The sequence below is a fragment of the Serinus canaria genome, chromosome 1A (assembly GCF_022539315.1).
Source record: "Serinus canaria isolate serCan28SL12 chromosome 1A, serCan2020, whole genome shotgun sequence".
NCBI classification, from domain to species: domain Eukaryota; kingdom Metazoa; phylum Chordata; class Aves; order Passeriformes; family Fringillidae; genus Serinus; species Serinus canaria.
Genome location: NC_066314.1, coordinates 39,586,140 through 39,609,681, shown reverse-complemented (window position 1 = coordinate 39,609,681; position 23,542 = coordinate 39,586,140).

Genomic DNA, 23,542 nt, shown 5'->3' with positions numbered 1-23,542 from the left:
TACAACTACAAGAGGGGGCAAACAAACAGTGAATCAGAATCATGGAGAAAGATAGCAAAGAGGATAAAACCTGAGAAAATGTAAACCCTGTCCCTTGCCCATTATCAGATGGATATCCACATTACTGCTAAAAGAAAGAAGTTTCTGCATTGAGACTTACAGAAGTGAAAACCTAAAAGCATTGATCAGTCAGCTCTGTTACTAACTTCTATTTGACAATACATTTACATGTATTAAAGTTCATCAAATTAAGGATATTTTAGGCCTAGTTAAATGTAAGTATTTATCAGGAAACTAAGTGGAAAAAATAAACAAAATGTAAATTTGGAATGGGAAAGTTCTTTTGAATGGAAAAGTAAAATCTTATCCAATTTGGTGCACTTGTACACTTTTTTTACTGTTTGTCCTTTTGAAAAAGTTTCAATTCCCTTCTGCATTTGCATTATCTTTCTTGTATTCACAGAGTAAAACCAAAAAAATTAACATTTTTAATGGCATGTTTGAGTTAAGGAAGTTTTCCTTCTTTGTTTTCATCAAAATGCAAACACTCAGATTTTCTTCACAATAGCAACCAGATTAATAGAACCAAGTGACTACAACATCTCTATACTATTTTTGATCTTTTCTACAATCATATTACAATCTGTAATGTGATTTTTCCTCTAATTTTTTTTTTTATATTTATAAACAAATATTTGGTAAGTATTATAAATAAGGAAAAAACCCCAAAGCTAGGAGATTTTTCTTAAGAAAATTATCATGTGTATGCATGTGGACCACATGTAAAGCAGATGATCTGTGTGGTCCCTTAGTTCTGTGGAGAGATGTCAGGCAACTTGTCTGAGCAGTAAAAGAAACTTGTCCAATAAAACCAAGGCACAGTGCTTCTAATATAGTTTGGAAATATATTAGATTTCTATTTCCTATCCAGTTAGATTCAAATATATTCATAATAGCAGAATACACTAAACTATTTTGAAGTAATATCTGAATGCATACATTTCTAAGAATAATTACTCATTTTCTGTGGGGTAATAGTAACTGTATGAGGCCAAGGCAGAACTTGTTCTTTCTGTTTACTTGAGCTTTAGATCATTCTTTGCTTCTAGCAATAACTAGGCAAAATATATTACAAAAGGGACTGGAAAATATGTATCTTTAAAAAAGTATAGGAAGAACTTTTCAGAGAGGTTCAGAGTTCTCATCAATATAATAATTGTGGAGCTGGCCAGCAAATATTGTACTCAGAGACAGGCAAGGTAAATGGTGTTTCCCTGCAAAAATTCACCTGGATATTCAAGCAGGCATATGACAGTCTGTCTGTCTATCTACCTTCCTCCCTACCTAAAACCACTCAGAAATCGTATCTGAGGTTTTATCTGAAAAAGTGTTATGTACTGTTAACAAGCTGCTGTTGGATCCAGCAGTTTTGAAGAACATCTCTGGCACCTGGCTATCTGAAAGGTGTAAAAAAGTAATTGCACAGGTCAGTGCCTTCTCTTTCCACTTCATGGTCACTCATTCCTGTGGCTTGCAGCACATTTTAAAAGAATGGCATTCCTAATTCCTGTTCTCTCCCCTCTTTGAGAGAATGCAGACCTAACTTTTTATTGTTCTTGAACACCATTCTGTAAATTTAATCTGTTTTGCCTTTATTTTTTGTTTGTTTGGGCTTGTGTGGGTTTTTTTAACAATATTTAGTGTAAAACAATGAGGCAGACGTGTGCAAACTAGGGAGTCTGGACTCAAATATTTTGACCCAGATATTTGACTAAAGTTATTTGCAATAGCCTTGGATATCTGACAGTTTTCAAGTGCCTCCCACAAACACTTGTTACCCACGTGTGCAAGTCATATGTATCTAGATATGACTCAGATACAGCACTTTCAGAGTGCCTATTATCTCCCCCCAGTCTAAAACAACCTAGAAAATAGCTCAACACTCCTATTACATCTTTGAGACATTTACAATTACATAAAATCAATCTCAGCAAGAATAAACAATTCTTGCCGAGATAAATTTTTATCTTGGGAAAAAAGGAGGAACCAAGTTCCATACATGTCAAAAGTATCTGAAGAAAAAATTCTGGAAAAAAAAAGAAGTGTCATCAGTATGACTGATATACCAGGTGAAAAAGAGTAACCAGCATTATAAGCCTGATGAGCTTTGTACTTCTTACAATCATCTCATCAAATACCTTTGTTTTAATTGCAGTGGTTTAAGATGTTACTTCCATCAGCTAACTTCTATCCTGATACCAGAGGTAATGCCCATGAAACAAGTGCATAAATCCAGTATTCAGCAGGTTCCTGGCTGGCATAACTAACAGAATACTAAAACAAACTGTTTTATAATAATACCCCAGGCAGTAAGCTCTAAGAACTGATGACAGTCACACAGATCCTGCTGTTATACCTGTTTTAAGAAGAAAATCTCAGAATACAACACAAAGTAACCAAGTAAAGAAGAAAAGCTGGCTAAATATTTTACTGTGATTAACAATGGCTATTTTGTTATCGATAGATACGGAATATCTTACATTTTACAATACAATCAATTATATTTAACACACTAAAGCATCCAGAGAAGTTAAAGATTGAACAATGAAACAAGCATCCTTTGCAGACCACTTTTCCATGAAATTGAAGTTTGTGATATTGTAGAAATAATTGGTTACAGGAAGTTGCCAAAAAGTTTTAATTCCCTTCAAAGAATTACAACAGAAGTATAATCTATCATTTTTTTTATTTAAATACTTGTCATTGCAAGGCTGTTTGTCTTGGAGCATGAAATAAAGGATCATTAATTTTGCCCATACTAATATTATGATAAAGTAAAAGAATTTGTGGCAGTTGGCCCCAGAACATCTCTTACTCACATATTGTTGCAAGCTGTAAAATTTTCTGAGTCAACAGGCATAGAAGAAACAGATCATCAAATAATTATTCAACCATACATTAAAAGAAAAGAAAGAGCTATTATCTGATTTTCCCAACCTTTTCTTAAAATGCTGAAAGAAAACAGAAACATATGCTTCTAGTAAACATAACACACTGTTTCTTAATTGCGTAGGACAGCCCATTCAAAAACATCTTTATCCATGTATTTTTGATCTATAACCTGTAATTTGACTTTTGGTATATGTTCAGTTATTCTTTTTTTGTGGTAGGACACAATAATTCCTAAAAGAAATGCTCAAAATTAACCAAGATATTGTTTTGAGATATGCCTATAAATTTATAAATAAATTTTTCAACTACTAAATCGAGAATCCTAGATATTATTCCAATTTTATTAATTTTAATGGGATCTAAGGATATTTTTAAAAATTCAAAATAAAAGTTGAATCTGAGGTACAACTTTGATAATATGGATATATGAAGTTGTAAGTACAGAAATTATATAAATTGCTGTGTTTGGTCTGAAGTATGGGGAGAGTTTCCTGAAGGCTTTTAGGAGGATAATTTTGTTTATTTTTTGTAAGGGTTAATATTGCTTTACATGTTTTCTATTTCTTAAAAGATTGAATTGTAGTGGGAAATGGAAAGTGAAGAATTAAATGTTAAAATCTGCCTAAGGGATATGGAGAGGCCCATAGGTAGCCAAGGCTGAAGAAAACATGAAATGTCTTAATAGTTTAGGTACTTTTTTAAAAAGGCCTCACAAACTATGCTCTCTTTGCAATCTCCATATATTTGCTATTCTCTTTACTGCAATTTTGTGAGATCCAAAGGAAAAAAAAAGTAAAAACTGTGGAAACTGCATTTGGAGGTCCCTTAATAATTGTGAAAATTGCAACATTAGTCTTCGCTTCATAACAGGGATTCATTAAGACAGATAGAAGTAAACAACTTAAAATAAATTGCTTTCAGTTTTTAATAGCTTCCAAAGTACCACAATCATTACAGTTATGATCCATGACACATTTCCAATGACTGAATATATAGATCTTGTCATATCAGTGTGGGTTTAAGGACTTTTTTAGAGAAAAGTTTTATATGGAGGGCGAAATTTTGGTAAAAAAATTGTCTTCCCTTTTTAAGCTTTGGGAAGATAGATATCAAAGACCTTTCTTGAGCATGGAAGTTGCACTAGATCATCTGCTGTGGACTTTTCCAACCTTACCCATTCTGTGATTCTGTCATTCTCAGAAAAACATTAGAACTAAAATTTAGATTTCCCCCGCCGGGAATTAGAGACTATTTAAAAGATTTGTAAAAGAATTAGCATTCACTTGTTCACTCTTTCATAAAGTGAATAAATAATTCATTTGCTTTTAAAATTTTCAGCAGCAACTTCTATCTAGATTAATATTCTGCAAGTAACCCAGTGATGGGTTAGCCAGATGTGATTATATACCTACACTCACAGCTGAGATGAACCACTTTCAGCAGTGTTACACAAGTTCATTTATCACCAGCCCAAGAGTAAAAAACATGCAATCCTCATACTGACATTTTAAAAAATATTAAGCGTGATGTTGAGGTACACTTAAATTCATCATAATTGTAACATATTTATTTCAGATTACAACCTAGTACAATCTTTTTACTGGCTAAAATCCACAAAAAATCAGAAGATCCTTGAAAATTCATTGTCCTGGAGGCCCTTTTGCTTAAGGTATTACAGTTTCATTTTCCATGGATAATATTGCATTTCCTCATGTGGCAGATTCTTAATTAAGTAAAACTCAAATATGACAAGAAGAATGTTGCTGACTGATGTAGTGATCTGGAGCATTTAGCATCTATGTAATCCCAAAGGTCAAAATAATCTGCCAACAGTAAACAACTGAATGTCGGCTTTATCCGTCTCTGAATTTCTTTTCCTGCAACCCAAGACCAAGGAGAGCTGAAGCCCAAAGGTCTCCACAAATGTTCTTTTGGCTTTCAGAAGAATTCAGAATGCTGAATCTGATTCAGAATGCTGAATTAGAATGCTGGCATGTGTTGCATCATACATGGACACTGATGTCTCATCAGTATTGTTACAGCAGTTTAATGACCAAAGCTGCAGTGCTGCTCCTAAGAACTGTTGGCATCGTAGGGCATTTTAAACACAAGGCAGAGTGCTGAGCTAATGCACCTTCCATTGGTGGTGAAAGCTTTGCTAGCATGAGCAAGGAAGCTGTGCAGAAGCAGCAGTAAGATGCCATCTATGTGTGAAGAATGGGACTCCATCTTTTTGATGAAAGTTTAAAGGTATAAATTGTATAAATCTGAACTGCCTTGCAGCATGTTTCTGTTGTTCCCAGTAAAATTCTCAATACTCTGGATCTTCACAGCATAAAGAATATTTGCTGTAAGCAGAGAACAAAATAAAAATAAATACAAAGGTGTGGTATAAATAAATTGAACAAAAAAAAAAAAACCCACTTTGAGTGACATATTTTCTCCAACTGGACTCTTTTTACACTATTTCTGATTATTATGTAGATTTAGCTTAGAGGTTTCAGCATTACATTTGCATGTCTTTATATCAGTTAAATATACACCGTTTTCCTCTTAGTTCCTGGCAGTTTTCCTTCTTTAATATGGCTTAATGTCACTGGCTTTACAGCACATCAAGTGTGCTTGAATCTTCAAACACCTACAGCATTTTCTGTTTAATGCTGTAGATGTAGGTCAATGCAATCCCACCAGTGATTCATGACACAATTCCATCTGGCTCATTACTCAAATTCAAGGGGAGATAGGAAAAGACGAGGGTACATAAAATTCAGAGATGAAGTGTTTCTTTTCACAAACAGAAACCCAGTTGTCCCCAGTTGTCCCTAGTTTTCATATTTTGGCAGCTGTTTTCATAACAGCAGTCAGTGATGGAATCCTAAGAAGTAGCACCTGCTGCTGAAAAAGCATCCCCTTCCTGCTGATCAGAAGATTTCTTTACCAATGGTTTTATCAAACAACTAATTCACATCTGTTGCTTATCCAAAATCTCCCATCCAACAGTATTTTTTTAATATTCATTCACTCTTTTGTCTAAGTCACCATTTATTTTATGTAAACAGGGCAAAATTTGAAATGCCTATCTCATTATTCAGTCTGTCTTCCTAATTTAATCAAGGTGGTATCTTTTTGCGACATAAAATTGTACAAACTTTTAAAATTTTTAAACCTGTATGAAATAGGTCTAGTGACATTTTTATATCTTATCCTAGCTTTTATTACCAGAAAAAATTGAAACCAACAAGCAACTTCCCATATAAAGAAGAGGCATTTTTCCTTTCAGGCGTCTTTATTATCTTGACTATTTAGTAATTTTTACCCTCATCCCAACTGATTTCCCCAGCTGTAGTTGAGAGTAGAGTTGAAAACAATAAAACGACCAACATACAAAATTGGGTTTTTTTGTAGAAGAAATATTTAAGGGTTCAAATAAACTACAGCATTGCCAGCAGGAAAGTCAGAGAGTAAGTTACTCCAGGCTAAATTCTGTTGAGTGCTCTCACTAGATTCAATATTTTCTAGCAGAAGAGAGGTCTGAATTCATGTCCCACATGTAAAGTACAAGTACATAACAAGGAGAAGTGGGACTTACTCTCTTCACTGTCTTCATTCAGTCTTTTCACGTGGCTTTAGAAAGGACCAATACTCACTAGCTCATGCATTTATGTGCTCAGAGTCTCAGTGACTTTCTATAGTTTTTTCCCCTGTTCATATGGATACAAAAGGAATGCCAAATAAAGTGCATATTACTTTGGTTGGTTACAATCTATTCCCTCTTTTACATATTAGGCATGCTGTCTGTACCATGTTCAACTGGCATAATGGAACAGATATTCGTGTAATCCACTACTACCTCAACTAACTTCTCATAAGAGCAGGAAAATGAAATTGCTAAATGTCAGTTGCTAGAAAAATCACGCTGGTCTGGATCTGTAACTAAGTTGAATACAGGCTCTGCTTTTCAAAAACTGCTGCTGAATTGTACAGTCTCTTGGTATCCATGCTATTTTCTAGGCTTTTATGTGCAAATATAATACCTTGAACTCATCTATATGTTGTACAAATACAAAGGTAGATGTCTAAAGAAATCCATTTCCATTGGAAATGTGACCTGCTCTGTACAAAGTTACATTTGCAGAATGCATTCTTATGTTTCACTTCCATTTTACTTCCCAGACAAATTTCTATTTCAGTCATAAATTTTTTATTCATTGTTTCCTTTAATCTTCTTAACCTAAGTCCAGTAAAAATAAGCAGATTTTTAATTAAGAAAGCTGCAAGAAACCCAATCATCTATAGCTGGAGAAAGAAAAGCAAATGACGGTTGTGTGGGTATAATAATGTGCTGTGATCAAGACTGAATCATAGCTGAAACCTGAAGCTGATTGTCCCGCTGTGGGTTGAATGAAATGTGAAAAAATAATTTAATGCATGCAAAACTTTTACACAGATTCCTAAGTGAATTACAAAAACTAAGGTAGTTGCTTTAAAAATAAATTATATTTCAGTGCTTCCACATGAGTATTAATCTGTATCCCTGGACAGTTTATCCTTCTGTGGTGGAAAAAAGTAAAGCAAAACATAGAACCTTGAACAATTCATGGTTTTATTAAAACTGGTGCATTATAAAAAGAAAAAAAAAGGCTGCCTTTGTTTTAGTATTACTTTTTATTACTTCTATTTTTCCTTTAATAACCAGCAATTTTTAGCAACTTATTTATTATTAGTTTCATTTCAAGAATACCTGATGGGAGACATGCCTGGGCAATATATAATGTTAGATGTGGTAAAGAAAATGAGTAAAAAGCTCCATCCCAAAGGCCTCCTTCCTTAAAATTAAAACAAAGAAAAGAGTAGGAAGACTGCTAGAATACAGAAGCACATTTTCCTGTTTTTTCTGGTTTGTCCTGTTTTGGTTTATTTCTTTTTAAATGTGATCATACCATATTGTTCATGCATCAAAGTATTTGTTTGTTTATCTATAGTGCACGCTCAGGAGGATCCTGAGGAGTTTATCTTTGGGGAGGAATAAATACATCTCTATAATTTTCGAGTATAAAATTCAACAAATAAGTCTTTACAAAATTGGCAGTTAAACCCATTCTACATGGACATCACTCACTGTTTCTCATTAACTGTAGCAAGACTAAGATGCTTCTGAAGTGTCACCCAGATAGGCTCATTCAGAGGTTTGATCCCAGAAGGTCTGAACCGCACATGGTTTCCCTCTCTGATGGAATGTTCTCGTGGAAAGCCCTGTGAGAATGTTGTCTTTGGATCTAAAGATGGAGGGTTGTTCAGAAACTCTCACAGAATATGTAAGTATCTCATTCACTTATGAACACATTGTTCACTTCAAAGAGAAATCTTGAGTTTAAAGCTTTGCTTTAAGAGCTGTGTTTACACTGAACCGTATGCTGTGTCTGAACAGATTGTCACATCCAATGTTTGAAAGCTGAAGCAGCATATGGAAGTATTGGAGGTATTGATATTGCCTAATGTTTTAACTTTGTTTTTATGTTCAGGAATGTTAATTGGACCCACACAAATGCTCTCACATGCAGCACCCTGGATTTTTCCTCTCTTTTAATTTCTATAATTTATTGAGCTTTTTTTGTAACTTATGTTGCTGTTTTGCATTTCACAAATCAAAAGTAGTGCAATGCAAAACCTAGTGAACTGATAGGAGCAAGAACTAGTAGACTCTGTCTACAATTACTTCCTGATCTCCAGAACAAAAGCTACAAGTGTCATCTGAGAAATCTGTATAAAAGTCTCTTCCAGTAGAGGCATCTTCATTCAGTGTCTCTGCAGAACAGAAAACAATACAGTTGCTACAACATTTGTATCTCCACATAAAAATCTTACCACTATCTATCCAATAGATTAATTAGTTTAAATGTTTTGTTGTAGAAGCCTTATGAAGCTTATACTCTTTATATAGCCTGTGCTTGATGTATTTGCATCAAAAGAGATGAACAAGGGTCAAAATCTAGTTCAGAACACATGGTTGAAATCTTTCTAGACATTCCTCACAAACTTCATGTTTTAACATCTTGTATATTAGGAAAATAATATAATGCTTAAAAATTCATTTATTTCTGAATTGTAAGTTAATTTACTATCACTTCAAAAAACAAAACAAGCAAAATTGGGGTAAGGATAGACTCTCTAAAATGTTTTTGAGCAATTCATGTTAGCGGGAAAGAGATATGATTTCATTAAAACTCATTAAACCTCTTTATAACTTTAAAATCTCCTTTTTTGTCTTTATGTAACCTTTTTACTTACTTGAAGAGTAAATCAGTTCTTTGTGTTTTGTAAATATTCTTTCAAACATGTATATTGCTTAAGAAAATATCGTTGCCTTCATTGGAGAGGCTATAAAATGCAGTACTTTCAGATAGGCTAAAGTTACCTTTGCCTTTAAATACTGTTCTGCAAAATTTCAGTCTGGAAAGAGATCACTGAAAATCTAAAATACTGTTGGGACTGAAGTACAACATAATTCTCGGTTGTATGAAATAAAGATGAAACTCTAGATACTCAAAAAACAAAATGAAACATGTAAAATTTTGACAGTGGAAGATTTTTTTCCATTGGACCAACACAGCTTTTCCAGCAGCATCAGTCTCCTTGATGAGGGAAAAAAAACCATAATTCCAAGGGCATTCCAAATGGACCCCAGATGATCCATTAAGCAACCAAATCCATTTGCTTTCAGCACTGGGGAAAGAGGCTTCCTGCTGTTTTTTTCTTGCCTGCTACAACCTGCTGGCTCCAGGATCAAATCAAGACACTTATGCCTTTATCTTTTTTAGGAGCACATTTCATCAAGTAGGTATCCTAAGAATAACTGTAAAGCTGTATGTTAAGAAATACAGGAAATCCAGACTTCCTGTCAGGTTAGACTCAAAGTTTTAGAAGTTTTCCTTACTCCAGACAGAGGAAATTTCCAAAGGGATAACACAGGCATTTAGGATAGATATCACCAGTGTGCAGAAAGCCACAGGTCTGCTCTTCCTGAAATTGTTTCTCAATTTTTCTGTGTTTCCAGCAGCTTTTTTCCCACTCTTGAAGCCCTGAATACAATACCAGCAATTGAGAGGCTCAGATTTTATACAAAAAATATAGAGGTAACATAAGGTTACCATAATAAGATTTTGTTCAGAAATATGTTCACCCCTTCTCTTCTGAGCTTCCATTTTACCACTAAATGCCTCTAGTGATAAAATGGAAAAAAATGACACTGTAAACTCAAAGTAAGACAACAAGAATAAAATCCACCTTGCATTTAAGCAGAATGTGAGAGATTTTTTTCTGGTTACCAAGGTTAGGTTCAGGCAGAAGAAGCCTCTGTTCTCTGGTACACCTTATTCCTGTAAAATTTAGAGTGCTGACTTCACAGGAGCTGCATTTGCTGAACATCTTTCAGGAACTGAGCCTTTAAGTGCACTGACAGCAGAAGAAAGAAATTATTCTAAGCCAAACAGTTTGTAAATCTGTGTTGTGGAGCACTTTATTAGCAATAGTGGGCTGGTACAGCTGGGAAGGCCACAAGGCAAAGCTGCATCACTTCAGAACCTACACCTTCTGTTTTTCTGGGGCACTAAAGACAGGAATAAAAGTACTGCAAAGGAAGAGGAATTGCTTTGTAATTAAATGACAAACATTATTCAAGAATATAGAAAACAGTCATCCTGTCTTTCAGTGTCTCCTCTGGAATGTTTTTAACAGAACTGGTCTGTAAGAAATTCCTTAAGGGAAAGTCTTTGCAGCACATGTTCCCAAGAGAGAAAGAGGGACTATGGAAATATTCAAATACTTCTGAAATTGTTTAGGGTTCTTATATCCTCTCCTTAAAGGCACAAAGCTCAAAATGCTGTGTTCTTTCTTATTTCCATATTAAATTTAATTTTAAGTTTTCTGGGCAGACAGTATAACCTTGACTACTGTTAAGCACATGTAAGAACATTTAAGGTCTGCTTTATTATTTCTAAGGAAAAGACAATATGAGACTTTGCTAAAATATAGGAAATCATAAATTAAAATGAAAACAAAGAGCTTCAAGTTAATGGAAGTTGATTTTAAATCTCCTATGAAAATCTCTTTATTTTTTCTGTGATGGGACATGACACCAGTAACAAATGACTTAGCATGTAACACATTTAAGGTATTGCAATCTTAATATATAATTCAATTGCCTTGAAGATATTACATCACAGGATGAAAAAAACCCAGAAGTGTCATAGTTTATAACTTTGGGAGTACGAAAGATATTGCTTTAAAAAACTTCACAGCATTACATTTTCTTACATTAGCAGTGATGGTTTATAAAAGATCAGAATTTTATAGTAAATTCAATCTCAGAGAGGACCTGCAATTTGCTGTAAAGCCACAGAACTCCAGGTAAATGGTCTGAAATTCTGGCTTGTGGGACTGGAAATTTCTAGCATGGTTATGTTTCTTCCATTTACTCCATATAGTAATGCAAAGTAAACATCCCAGAATGGGATGCAATTAACACCTGCTGTGGTGTCTCAAATTTCATTAACTAAACAGAGTTGAGCCAAGAGAATTCTTGGAAGATGTAGGTGCTTTCTTATATGACTCTTGAGGAAGTGAACTGTTATATTTGATGCTCTTCTTTTTTTTCCCTATTTATCAATAAGGGAATTGTGTTCTTATCTTCCTAAATGCCTTATAAAAAATAATAAAATGATATGTTTACTTAAATTTTAAACTGTAGAAAATTACAAAGGATTACCTATAACTACAAGCAAAGGATTTGGAAAACAATGTTGTTTGGGACATTATCTCATTCAGGGACTACTAAAAAGAGTGAAATAGATAGTATATTATGACCTTGCAGTTATTAAAATTTTATCACGTGAAGATGACTTTAGAATTGAAATCATTTTGCCATCAGGAATGCCATCCCACCAGCAACTGGAAATCCTTGGTAAAACTGTAAATTATAAGAAGATTTGGTATCATGAATCTGAGTTATTTTTTCATGGCTGTGTTTCTTGGTATCTCACAAGTTGAACTTGCAGTTTCTTGGAAGATATTTTGCTTTTCCAAGAAACTTGATTAGAGACTGATCCAAAGATATCTGGGTCTAATTGCTGAAATGCTTTGCACCTGGTGTCTTCTTCTATTGCACTTTATCAGACTTAGAGCATTTACTTGAAGGAAATCTGCTAGAAAGGATGATTGCTACTGAGTAAACTATCTGTTTGGTATGGATTCACAATTCTTGTCCACACAGTAAAACCATTTGAATTGAGGTAATCAAAGGAAATACATTTTTCCTTCATAGTTTGTTATTATGCCTGGAGACTGATCATTTCCCAGCTATCTGTGCTTTCAAATACTGTGGGCAATTTTCTGTGATTTAAAGCAGAATGCAACCAGGAAAATAGCAAGATTTTGAAATAAATTTTACCAGGAGAAAATCCTGTCACTGAAGTACAAAAATATGCTATGCTTTTTATCAGTGCATTAATTGTATTATGTAGATAATCAAAGGAACAAAAAACTTTTTAAAGCAATGCTGTTATAATTCAGACACTGCAAGAATATAAATACTCCAGTTTGAAAAATTAAGATCTCTTTTTATTCTGCAATGAAATTGTTCCACCATTTTGCATAAAATAAACTGTGTAATATAGTTTCTGAGGTGAATTTTCAAATCCTGGAACCAAAATCTAACATTGCTGAGCAATTGGGTGAGCAACATAAACCTATCTGTAGGTAAAAGTTGTATATTAGCTGCGAATCTAAAGATTAATGTTCAGAACTTGTATCTGTTACCATACTGAACATCTGACTGGATATGTACATGTACAGATAAAATTAATCCCTTCCCAGACAGCTGCATTAACATAGCACTGTACTTTATCTTTTATTTCAGGGCTCAGTAGTAGGGATTGTGATTAACTCTTGCTTTTGTGATAACAAAGCTATAAAGATTTTATCCAAGCCTGGTATATATCCAAACAGTTTAGGCAGTTAAAGCTCTCATCAAACTGCAGTTGTACAGAAAAATACCAAATTATATTGGTTACTCAAGGATTTTATTATTTATATTGTTATATTTATGCTCAGCAATTTTAGAAAGTTGTGAGGAAAAAAGTAAAATTACAGATCTGATACCAATAATGCATTGATGTGTAGAGGTCTTCAAAGCTTTAAAAAAAAAAATAAGCTTTCTTCCCTTTTGTCTGTGTGTGGGCAATTAATAGTATTCCCAGCAATATCCTTATCCAAATATCAAAAATCACTGAAAATTTAAACAGGTATTTGTTTGCTATTTCTCTCTTCTGTTACAGAAAATGCTGGAAAGAATCAGGGAAATCTGTTTTCATTTGAACATTTCAAGCAGAGCAAGATGGCTAGCAGGTTTGAAATCCAGGGTGACAAAATAATCTAATAATATAAAACAACAGGATTTTTAGGAAGGAGTGATAATTGATAAAAAAGAAACATGAACAAAACAAAACATAGAAAGAATATGTGATTTCCAAGAAAGCAACAATGAAAGGAAAAGGTTTCTCTTGTTTCTTCTTTTCAAAAACTACTACTAAAACAATTGATATAGTTCTAAAAGTTAAATTATCATAGTAATAACATTAAGTAAGGTTCCACTGGTCAAGTTTCTTTTCTTTGTTGATATATCCTTGAGGTATATGCAGCCTTGTGCTTAGTAAATTAAGACCTGACTTGCCTAAGGTATCAAAACACCAGAAGATCTTTCTGGATATACTGGAGACAGACAGACAAGATTTAGTTTTTCAGAGAGCAGATACATTATGATGTTTGAAAACTGAATGGAGAGTCTAATCATAAACGCTGAGGAGGGTTGCAAACACCAGCTAGCTTATTACCTGGAATGCTGCTACCACTGTAGCTCCACTTTTCTAATAAGGAAAAATAAACTTAGGAACAATGTTGAGACTTAAAATAAACAGAGTAGTAGTAATTTCAGGCTACTAAGAGTTATGGAAACACAATAGTTTGGGACAGAACAATAATGAAAAAGAACCTTGGACAAAAGTTCTCTGACCTCAGGCTGACACAATAGCTAATTTCACACAGAGAAACTAAAACCATGGTAAGGGTGTATTCAAAATTCAGTCATCAAGTCTTACTTAGGTATGGAGATGAAAATTTTATCTGACCAAGCAGATCCTTCAGGATCCGCAGTAGACTTGCTGGTTGCAGCAACTTAAGTGGTGCCTCCTACAACAGGGCAGCTGAGAATCATATGGAAAGATCTAAAATTAAAAATCTTTTGGCTTTCAGGTCTGGACATTTAGACAACTGGTTTATATTCTGCTTCTAATTTACTCTTTTGAAATTATTCTAGCTGGAAAAATAACTCTGAGAAAGAAAGAACTAAGAGATTATTGAGATTGCACCAAGGTTATTTAACACCTTCATTAATGACGTTGGCAAAGGGATTGAGTGCAACCTCAAGCAATTTGCAAATGACACCAAGCTGAGTTGTGCAGTTGACATGCCTGAGATTTGAAATGTCCTTCAGAGGGACCTGGAGAAGCTTGAGAAGTTGGCCCATGGGAATCTCATCCAGTATAACAAGACCAAGTTAAAGGTGCCACACTTGGTTCAGGGCAACCTCTGATATCAACCCAGGCTGGGGGATGGACAGATGGAGAGCAGCCCTGCTGAGAAGGACTTGGGGGTGCAGGTGGATGAGAGGCTGGACATGACCCAGCAATGGCACTCACAGCCCAGAAAGCCAAATGTGTCCTGGGCTGCATCCAAAGCAGCGTGGGCAGCAGGGGAGGGAGGAGATTCTGCCCCTCTGCTCTGCTCCTGTGAGACCCCACCTGCAGGGCTGCATCCAGCTCTGGGGTCCCAGCACAGGAAGGACGTGGAGCTGTTGGAATGAGTCCAGAGGTGGATGCCAAGATGGTTAGAGAGATGGAGCACTGCTCCTATGATGAAAGGCTGAGAGAATTGGGTTTATTCAACCTGGAAAAAGAGGAAGCTCTGAGGTGAGACTATTTACATGACCATGTAGTAACAGGACAAGGGAGAATGGCTTTAAATTGAAAGCACCAAAACAGAAGTGAAGATGATGAAGACTGAAGACTGGGTGATATCAGGGTGAAGAGATCCATCAAATGAGTTTTAATTCTAACTAAAAAATACAGTCTTCAGAGTAAAACTCTAATTGTCTTCTTGATTAAGAGCAGATGTCAAGTACAGAAGTAAGTTTTTGGTTAAAAAAGGGAGAACTGAAAAGGGCTCTGAGTTGAATGATAGTGATTCAGAAGTGTTGTCTGAATAAAAGCAAAAGCAATTAATCTTATTTTGCTAAGAATTTTGTAAATGTATCATGATTTTTATTCCACTTCTATTCAACCTCATTCTTCAAGTTAAATTCTTTGCATGTATTTTCAGTCTCAGTTTCTTTGCAAAGAAACTACATTGTCAAAATTTCTGAGTAAGTTGTGATGAAATTCAACAGAGGAAGAAGTTAGGAGAAGGATGAGGAAAGCAAAACAGGAGATGTCCTGACCACAGAAGATTAGGTACTGGGTGACTTATTCTATACAAGATGACCAGTTAAAATGGATTTTAATCAAACCATACTAGTCAGAAGAGCTCAAATTTTATGACTCTAAACAAATGACTGATCTGTGATGTACCAACAATTTCTGAAAGGATTTTTCAGTATTCTTTTGAATGTGTTTTAATGGGGTTTCTTTCTGTCTGGCAGAGAGAAGGTGAAATAAACTAAAAAATTCCTCTACTGACATGCTCTGTGAATCAAACTGAAAATTGTTCAATAAGTGATGACCCTGTTCCTTACTTCCTTTCAGCTATTATGTTACCAAAATATCTGTAAAATTAAGAAAACTACAATGTAAAATTAACACCTATGTAGCATTAAGAAGCAGGCATTCTTTATTTGGCTGGGTGCACGGGGGCATAGATCCTCCCAAACATGTGCATGTTGAGTACAAGAAAGTTTCTGTTTATATACTCTATTCTACACACATATTCATTGACTAAGCAGTTATACAGTAATCATTTCCCAAAATCATTACCCTATTTCCCCTCCCCCTTAGGCACACATTTTTCTGCCCTGGGGGTCTCTCTGGCGGTCCCTGGTGTCACAGACCTCAGTGTTACAGCTGACAGTCGAGTAGGCAGGGCACTGGAGCTGGTGAACTTCCAGTTCTCCTTCTTACACAATGGGCATTGCAGCTCCTCTGGCCAGTGGTTTTGGTAGAGCAAACATTGTGTTAGCTCAGCAGGTGTAAACAACATCTGGCAACAGCTGGATAGAGACCTCACAGTGCAGATGCTTCAAATGGTCTTTTGCACATTCCTACCCACCAGTCACTGCTAAATGACCTATTAAGTCTGATTACCTACAGTATTGACTTAACCTGAACTGATTCTGTATTAATACAAAGTAGTACTTACACAATTAATTGCAATATCTAACTTGTAAGGTAATGTCATGGTTTGATGCTGGCACAGTGCCAGTGCACCCATGAAAAAATTTTTTTCTCAAATGAGTGCTGTGAGATGTGACCAGAAACAGAGCAAAGCAGGCTCAAGCTTAGGAATAAAGGAAAAAAAAAAGACTTTATTAACCTACGATATAATAAGAACATACAAAATTCAGAAAGAAAACCTTCCACAACATTCCTCCTTCCCCCATCTAGTTTCCACCAAAGCACAGTGAGACAAAACCTTGAGTTCTCAGTCATGTTACCACCCCTCAGGTAATCACTTCTGAGCTCGTTGCCACCCCTCAGATAATCAATTCTCTGTTCATCAAGGGAAAGAGGAGTCTGTCTTGTACCATGGGCTTCCCCAGGAAACACAGCGGAAACCTCGTGTGTTTCCATGTCACACATGGCACCCCCTTGAGAAAATCTGCCATCATGACATCCTCCTTCCATATGCAGTGCTCTCACCACTGTCCATGGACCAAAACTGCTTACAAGGTTCCTTTTAAGGATGCTTTGTCAAGTGCCAAAGACCAGCCATCTCTCATCTGGGAACAACAGTGTCCAGTCCCTGCCCATTTTTACTTCCCCTGGGGCCAAGGGTCTCAAGAACAGAGATCTTCTTCCCTGAAGACAGAGGGCACCACCTCGCCCTCCTCATCCTCCTCTGTTCACTTCACTCCTGGGCTGGCAGTCACTGCAGCAGGTCACTCTCTTGGCTCAAGCCATTGCCTCCCCCTAAATGCAGTCTCTGTGTTACAGGAAAAACTGGTTCAGTCTATGGCTATACAAGAAAAGTCCAGCCAAAGGCCACTCCATCATCTCCTCCCACCTAGGATTCTTCTCCATCTTCTTCTGACATTTTTCATTTGCTCAGACCTTCACCACACTTGCCCATTTCCTTCTGTTTCATGTCTGTCTCTCTTCTCGTTCAAATCAAGGAGGAATGGTGTTTTGTAAAGTTTTCATTGTCCAAGAAAAGGGTTAAAATCTTGGGCTCTGCCTGCCCAGGATTCCCACGGGCACCTTCTCCCTCCCTCCTCTTTCTCTTCTACCAGCCCTACAGCCTGCACACGATACCAAATTTCAAGGTGGCAGGCTCTCTCTCTCTCTCTGGGGGGCTCTCTCTGGGGCTGCCCAGGACATCTCAATACTCCTCCACCCTTCCATCCTGCAGGGCCTTCACCTCCTTCTCTGACCAAGGCCCCAGCCTACCTCACCCAGCCACATGGCTTTCCCTCCCCTGCCAGCCCGAAGCCAGGGCAGGGGAGATCCGACCTCTTCAACCCACCGGAACCAAAGGAGAGTCCCCTGGGAGTTCTCTGCTTTTAACCCCCTGTGTTCTCAGAGGTGTATCTGTATCTTCTGTGGCCATGCCAGGTGCCAATATTCAAATCTGAGCACCTATTGGTTTGGCTACAACTTCCCAAGAAACTCACTTCCTTGTCAACACAGGACAGGCAAGAACTTCAGTTTATGGTTAGTTTGGAAACATAAAACTAGTGTATTCTTTAGTTAGCACGTGTGTAAAACTTTATCCTGATTTTTCCTTTTTTGTCAGATTACAAACAAACACATTTGCATTATATGAAATGCTAATGAGAAGTATTTCACAAAAACAATGAATAACAGTATTTTTTCTTCTTTTTTTTAACTTAGAAATACAGTATTTTCATGCCAACATAAGCAGAAACTGCAGATATCAGCATCTAAAAGAGGACCATTCAGGTCTGGTCAGAAAAAAGAAATTAAATATATAAAGTCCCCACATTTTAACTGTCAAGTTTTCCAACACATGATTTGTTTGAAAATTATTACCTTTTTTCCTGTCTTTTAAATGATACAGCATGAGAAGTTAAGAAAAGGTGGAACATTTAAATACACTATCTTTGAAATTCCTCAACTAGCTGCGGGCATTTCTTACTCCCTGAAGATGGTGCCTAAAACATGAGGGGTAAATGACATTTTCCTTTGCCAAAGGCTACCTTTGGAATTTCTAATATTTTGGCTGTCCTAACACTTAATCAAAAATCCATTAAAATAAAAATATTCATATTAACTATTATGAGGGCTGGACCAGGTACCCAGCAATGTCCCCACAAAAATTTACTGATTTAAAAAATAATAAAGCTTTCAGTATACTCAACCCATGTATTCCTTCTTGGAGGTTGCAGACACCTTGTGAAGTTTAGCTAGTCTCATCTGGTTTTGTGGCAGTTTCAATGAACTACTTCCTGTGTGGAAATGATATGGAGACAAATGCTTCCATCTCATGATAATACATCAGTGCTTAAAAAGCTATAATTTAGCCTTAAAAACTGGTATCCTTTCAAGTATTTTTGACACAAAACCAAGCTTGAGTTAAATATCCATGTAAATGGAAAAGTATCAGTGTTTAAACAGATGTCAACAATTTCTTAGGAAATGGAACTAATGTTACAGGTGATGATGAATGAAGAGTTTCAAAACAGCTCTGTTGCAATAATAAAAAAATGGCACGTGAAAAAAAAATATTAGATTGCATTAAAACAGAAGATATTGGAAATTTAATGTTAAGAAATTTAAAGCAGGAGTTGCACCTCAAGTTCCAAAACTCTTTTTAAGTTCCAAACTGGAAGCTGTTTAGCTAATACTCATATTTTCCCAGAAAGATGAAGCTCAGCAAAGTAGACTTTAATGTAGCCATTCTATCCAGGCACAAATATCCCAAAGCAAATCACAGCAGGCTGGTCATTTTTAGGAAGTGGTGTTTTCTTACAGCTCTAAAATACTGAAGTTCCCAACGGGTTCCCTGAGAGATGGAGCAGGCCAAAGGAGGTACGAATCCGATTCAGTATATTTTCTCTTTTTTTTGACTTCTGCAGTTCAAGCCCTGCTAAGTTATTACCACAAGAAAAAAAAAAATAAAGAAAAGAGAAAATAAAACAGAAAAGAGGAAAAATGTAACTGTCTCTTGAGGCCATCCCTTAAGAATTTCATAACTCTTTTAATACTTGATTCCTTGCATTGACTCCAACAGCCAACAGCAACATGTGTTCCACCATAGGCCTTGCCAGTTTCATTTTTCACATTACATGAGTTAAACAGTGATAAAGAACAACAAGGGCAGTGAGCCCCACATGCAGGCCCAGGTAACCAGGTGCTTATGAGCAAGCACACCTTTCACCTCAAGTGCAGAGCCATGCCTTCTCCATGGTTTGTCCCAAAAGAGCAGGGACCATTACAGGTGGTCACAGAGTGAGAGGTAGGTCCTTCCATGACACAACCCAAGTGTTCAAGAGAAGTGTGGGGTTATCTCTTGGGAAATAAGAACAGGCATACCAAGAAATGTCCCATGGAAGCACGGGTCAGCAGGCTGCTAGGACGTACTAAAAAGCTGGAGACAGTTCCAGAAGTGTCACTGTGAGTTAAGTCTGAAATTCCATTTGAGTAGCCAACTATTGCAAGGTTTGGCTTGGACAAAATTCTAACCTCTACTCATTTCATCCTTCACTATGTAGCTCAGTACTAGCTTCCAAGTCCTTCAGGAAGTGTTTATTTTCTTTTGTTTTCCTTTTTTTTTAATGAGTTAAAAGAAGAAAAGAAAAAGTCTATAATAAATTTTGGTGCTGAACTATGAATTCCATTGTAGTTGAGATTCATCCTAAGGAATAAAGTCTCAGCAGAGATTACCCACCAGTTCTTTGTGCAGTCACAGCAGCTCGACTGTACTCATATCTGGTCTACTATTTTGGTTTTGATTAAAAGCTGTAAAAAACCTGTTGGGTTTCTATGAAGGGTAATAAGTTTTCCTAACCTTTGACTTATTTCTTCTCTTGTGCAAGAACATTTTGTGTGCTAAAAGCTGGCAACAAGTTCTTAGTCATCCCTTGTCAGCAATTGTATTTTAAATACTTTTTTTAGCACTTGAAGTACATGGTTAGAGTCCAATTTCCTACAAACTTTAAATACAAAAATAATTCCTTGAGGCTAAGCAAATTTAAAGAACCATTTGCAAAAGTATCCATCAATTCTTTTATAGTTACTGATAGAACGACTGTGTCAGAAAGTCTTCCTTGCAGAAGACATCAAGTCTTGTGGTTATTTTTTTCTGACAATGAACCCATACTTTTTTCACCTTCAGCTAATTATAAACTCTCCTTTTTTTTTTTTTTTAATCATCTCATCTATGTTAAGCACAAGAAATGAACACCTAAAATGGTTCTACAGTGCAATGTCTTTAAGACTGCAGCCACTGAATAACTTCACAGCATTTCATCCTAAGGGAGATTTCAATCATCACAATAATGCAAAACTTTTAAGAGATTACCATCTTTTTGCAGGGAGTTTCAAGACAGAGTTAACTTTATACTCTGGACAGCTGGTTCTATAATTCTGTAGAAATTAGGAGCCTATAGGAGGTCATAACTTGAAAGCTTGTTACTGAAGCTTGCCAGAGGAGGTAGTAACTGTCTCTGACCTACCACAGTGGCTGAACTTTTTAAAGCAGATTTGGAGTGCAATGAGCCAAATTCCAGTAGGTAGTTTTTCACTGATTGGAGTCAAGAAAGCTGTGAAATATATACCAAAAAGTGCATCCACATGTACCTTTTCAGAATAGAATAAATGATAGTAATGTCAGACCAAGTTTTACCCTTAATCTTGTGTTATAGTTCTATAGTCAGCAGGCTCGCTTGGATATAGTTGAAGGAAAACCTTTGAAATTTAAAAGTTTAAAATGCTTTCATTTCATGGGCATAAATTATGTTAGGTGCATTTGGAGAAGTAGTATGTTGAATACACCTTAATTCATATAACTTGCACAGAGAATTTCACTGATTTTTTGGTGGAAGTGCATTATATTAATATAGAACAATGTTTTAAAATATTATATGAGAACATAGATTCTCATCTAAGTAGTCTGTGAAGAATTAGGAGAAACAATTGTGACTGTGTCTAAAGACACTGCCTCCCCCACAAAAATCAAATTTACTGAAAAACCTCAAGTTTTCTTCAAAGGAACAAAACAAAAGAAAAGCAACAAAACCAAAATGTCCTAGAACATTATTGGTCTGTCTGGTCTATACCATCTCTTGGATATTTAGTGTAAGTTGCCTGGGTATTTCATATATGTGGTATGTGACTACACACTCACGTGCCTGCGTCTGTGTCTTTGCCTGTTTTCTTTTTTTTTTCCTCTTGGGATGTTTGTGTATTTGTATATGCATAAGATAGCGCAGAGCAGTACTTTGTCCACTTTGTATGATTGCTGTAACTGGATGAAACCCATCTGGGAAACAAACCTGGATATTTGCATAAATATGGGTATAAATAACATGTGGCAACAAAACTGATTAATAACCGCATTTAGAAGGCCATAACTAGCTCATTTACATTTTGGTGCCTTTGGGAAAGGATAAAATTAATATTTATCATTCCTTCACTGAATTAATTTGAAAAAAAGATACTAAGTGAATCAATTCTTTCCATACAGTATTGAATACTTTCATACAATTAATAGTGTTTCTTTTCCTCTTCATAATGATCAGTAGAATCATATAGCATATATAAAAACTCACTTTGAAATGAAATGATTTCTCTGTCAGGAAACAAACAGTTTGCATAGAAGGGGGGTCAACTGGGCTTCCTTCAGCAGGCAAACTGCCTGGAAATTGTAGCTAATGTTCAGAAGTAAATGTGAGATCAGGTAAATATAACTCTGGAAGTCAAAACAAGGTGCAAGCCCCCAACTTTAAAAGTTTATCCTCTTTGGAGTCCTCATTATCCTCACTATAATCCTCAGTATTCTCCTAGGAGAAACTGCTTTCCTCTACAGGTCTGACTACACACTGAAGTGATAATTGTTATGCACTTGGCAAAAAATATATAATTAAAAAAACAGTAACATGTAGCATCATTTCACCTTGCATAAGAAAAATTAAGAGAAGCACAACCCATTTTGTAGTTGTCTTCTCAAAATTGCAGAGTTTTTTTTGCACTGAGTAACATTGAGTACATAATTACAAGTTGCCTAGCTTTGGTGTATTTGAAAATGAAATGGTTGATTTTCATTGGGCTAGATGTTCCAAAATCATCAGCTGCCTACCCAAATTCCAGGACAATGCATTCTCAGTGGATCTGATGGTTTCTTTCAAAATACTCAGTATCAAAAAATTTCGGTTTTGACTATACAGAATATTTTACATATTAATTGCCAAAATTCATATAAAGTTGTTGCATTTCAGATATACTTACAAACTTTTGCATTTACTTTTCTTGAGGAGCCTTGTGATCAAATTTACCAGCTCAACAATTGTAGAAAACCAATTTCCAGATCTCTGGATGTTTGGGAAAGCAATTTGAAAAGTAGAAAATATTTGTGCCAGAATACTTTGTGTACTCAAACAATGAGGAAACACAAGCAGGATCACCTTATAGATCATACATGACAATGGTATAAAGTCACAGGAACAGGGATTTCCTTCTAATCCTAGATAAATGTGGAAAGCACTCTTGCATCTACTTTGCTGTCTCTTCATATTGTAATGACGTTCTGATGCAAACCTCTGCCAGTCTCTCCTGATGTGCACAGCCTTTGGAAGCACTTCAATCTGGCAGTAGAGCAAACTCTCATGCTTTAGCTATGACTACATAAAAGAGCACGTTCAGAAAAACTAAGAAAATAAAAATTACTATATTGATGTCTATATTCAAAAAAAAGGGTAGGAAGCTGAGGGATAAAAAAGTCCTTCACACAGTCCCAGAATCACAGGATAGCTGAGGTTGGAAGGGACACCTGGAGATGATCTGTTCCAAGTCTGTTGTGAAAGCAGGAGCAAGTAGGACAGGCTGCTCAGAGCTGCACCCAGTCAGGTTTTAGATCTCCCCAAAATGGAGATTTCATGACTTCTCTGGGTAACCTGTTCCAGGGTTTGATCAGCATCATCATAAAAAGATTTTTCTTATATTCAATTCAGCTGGCTTTCAGTCTACCTCACAATATGTGGTGCCTCACAGTTTAGTACCGTTTGTACCAGACACAATTTTTATGGTCCAGTGTCAATTTGAAAAGAGGAGAGATTTATAGGAGCCATGTCACAAACCTTACTCAAGTCAAG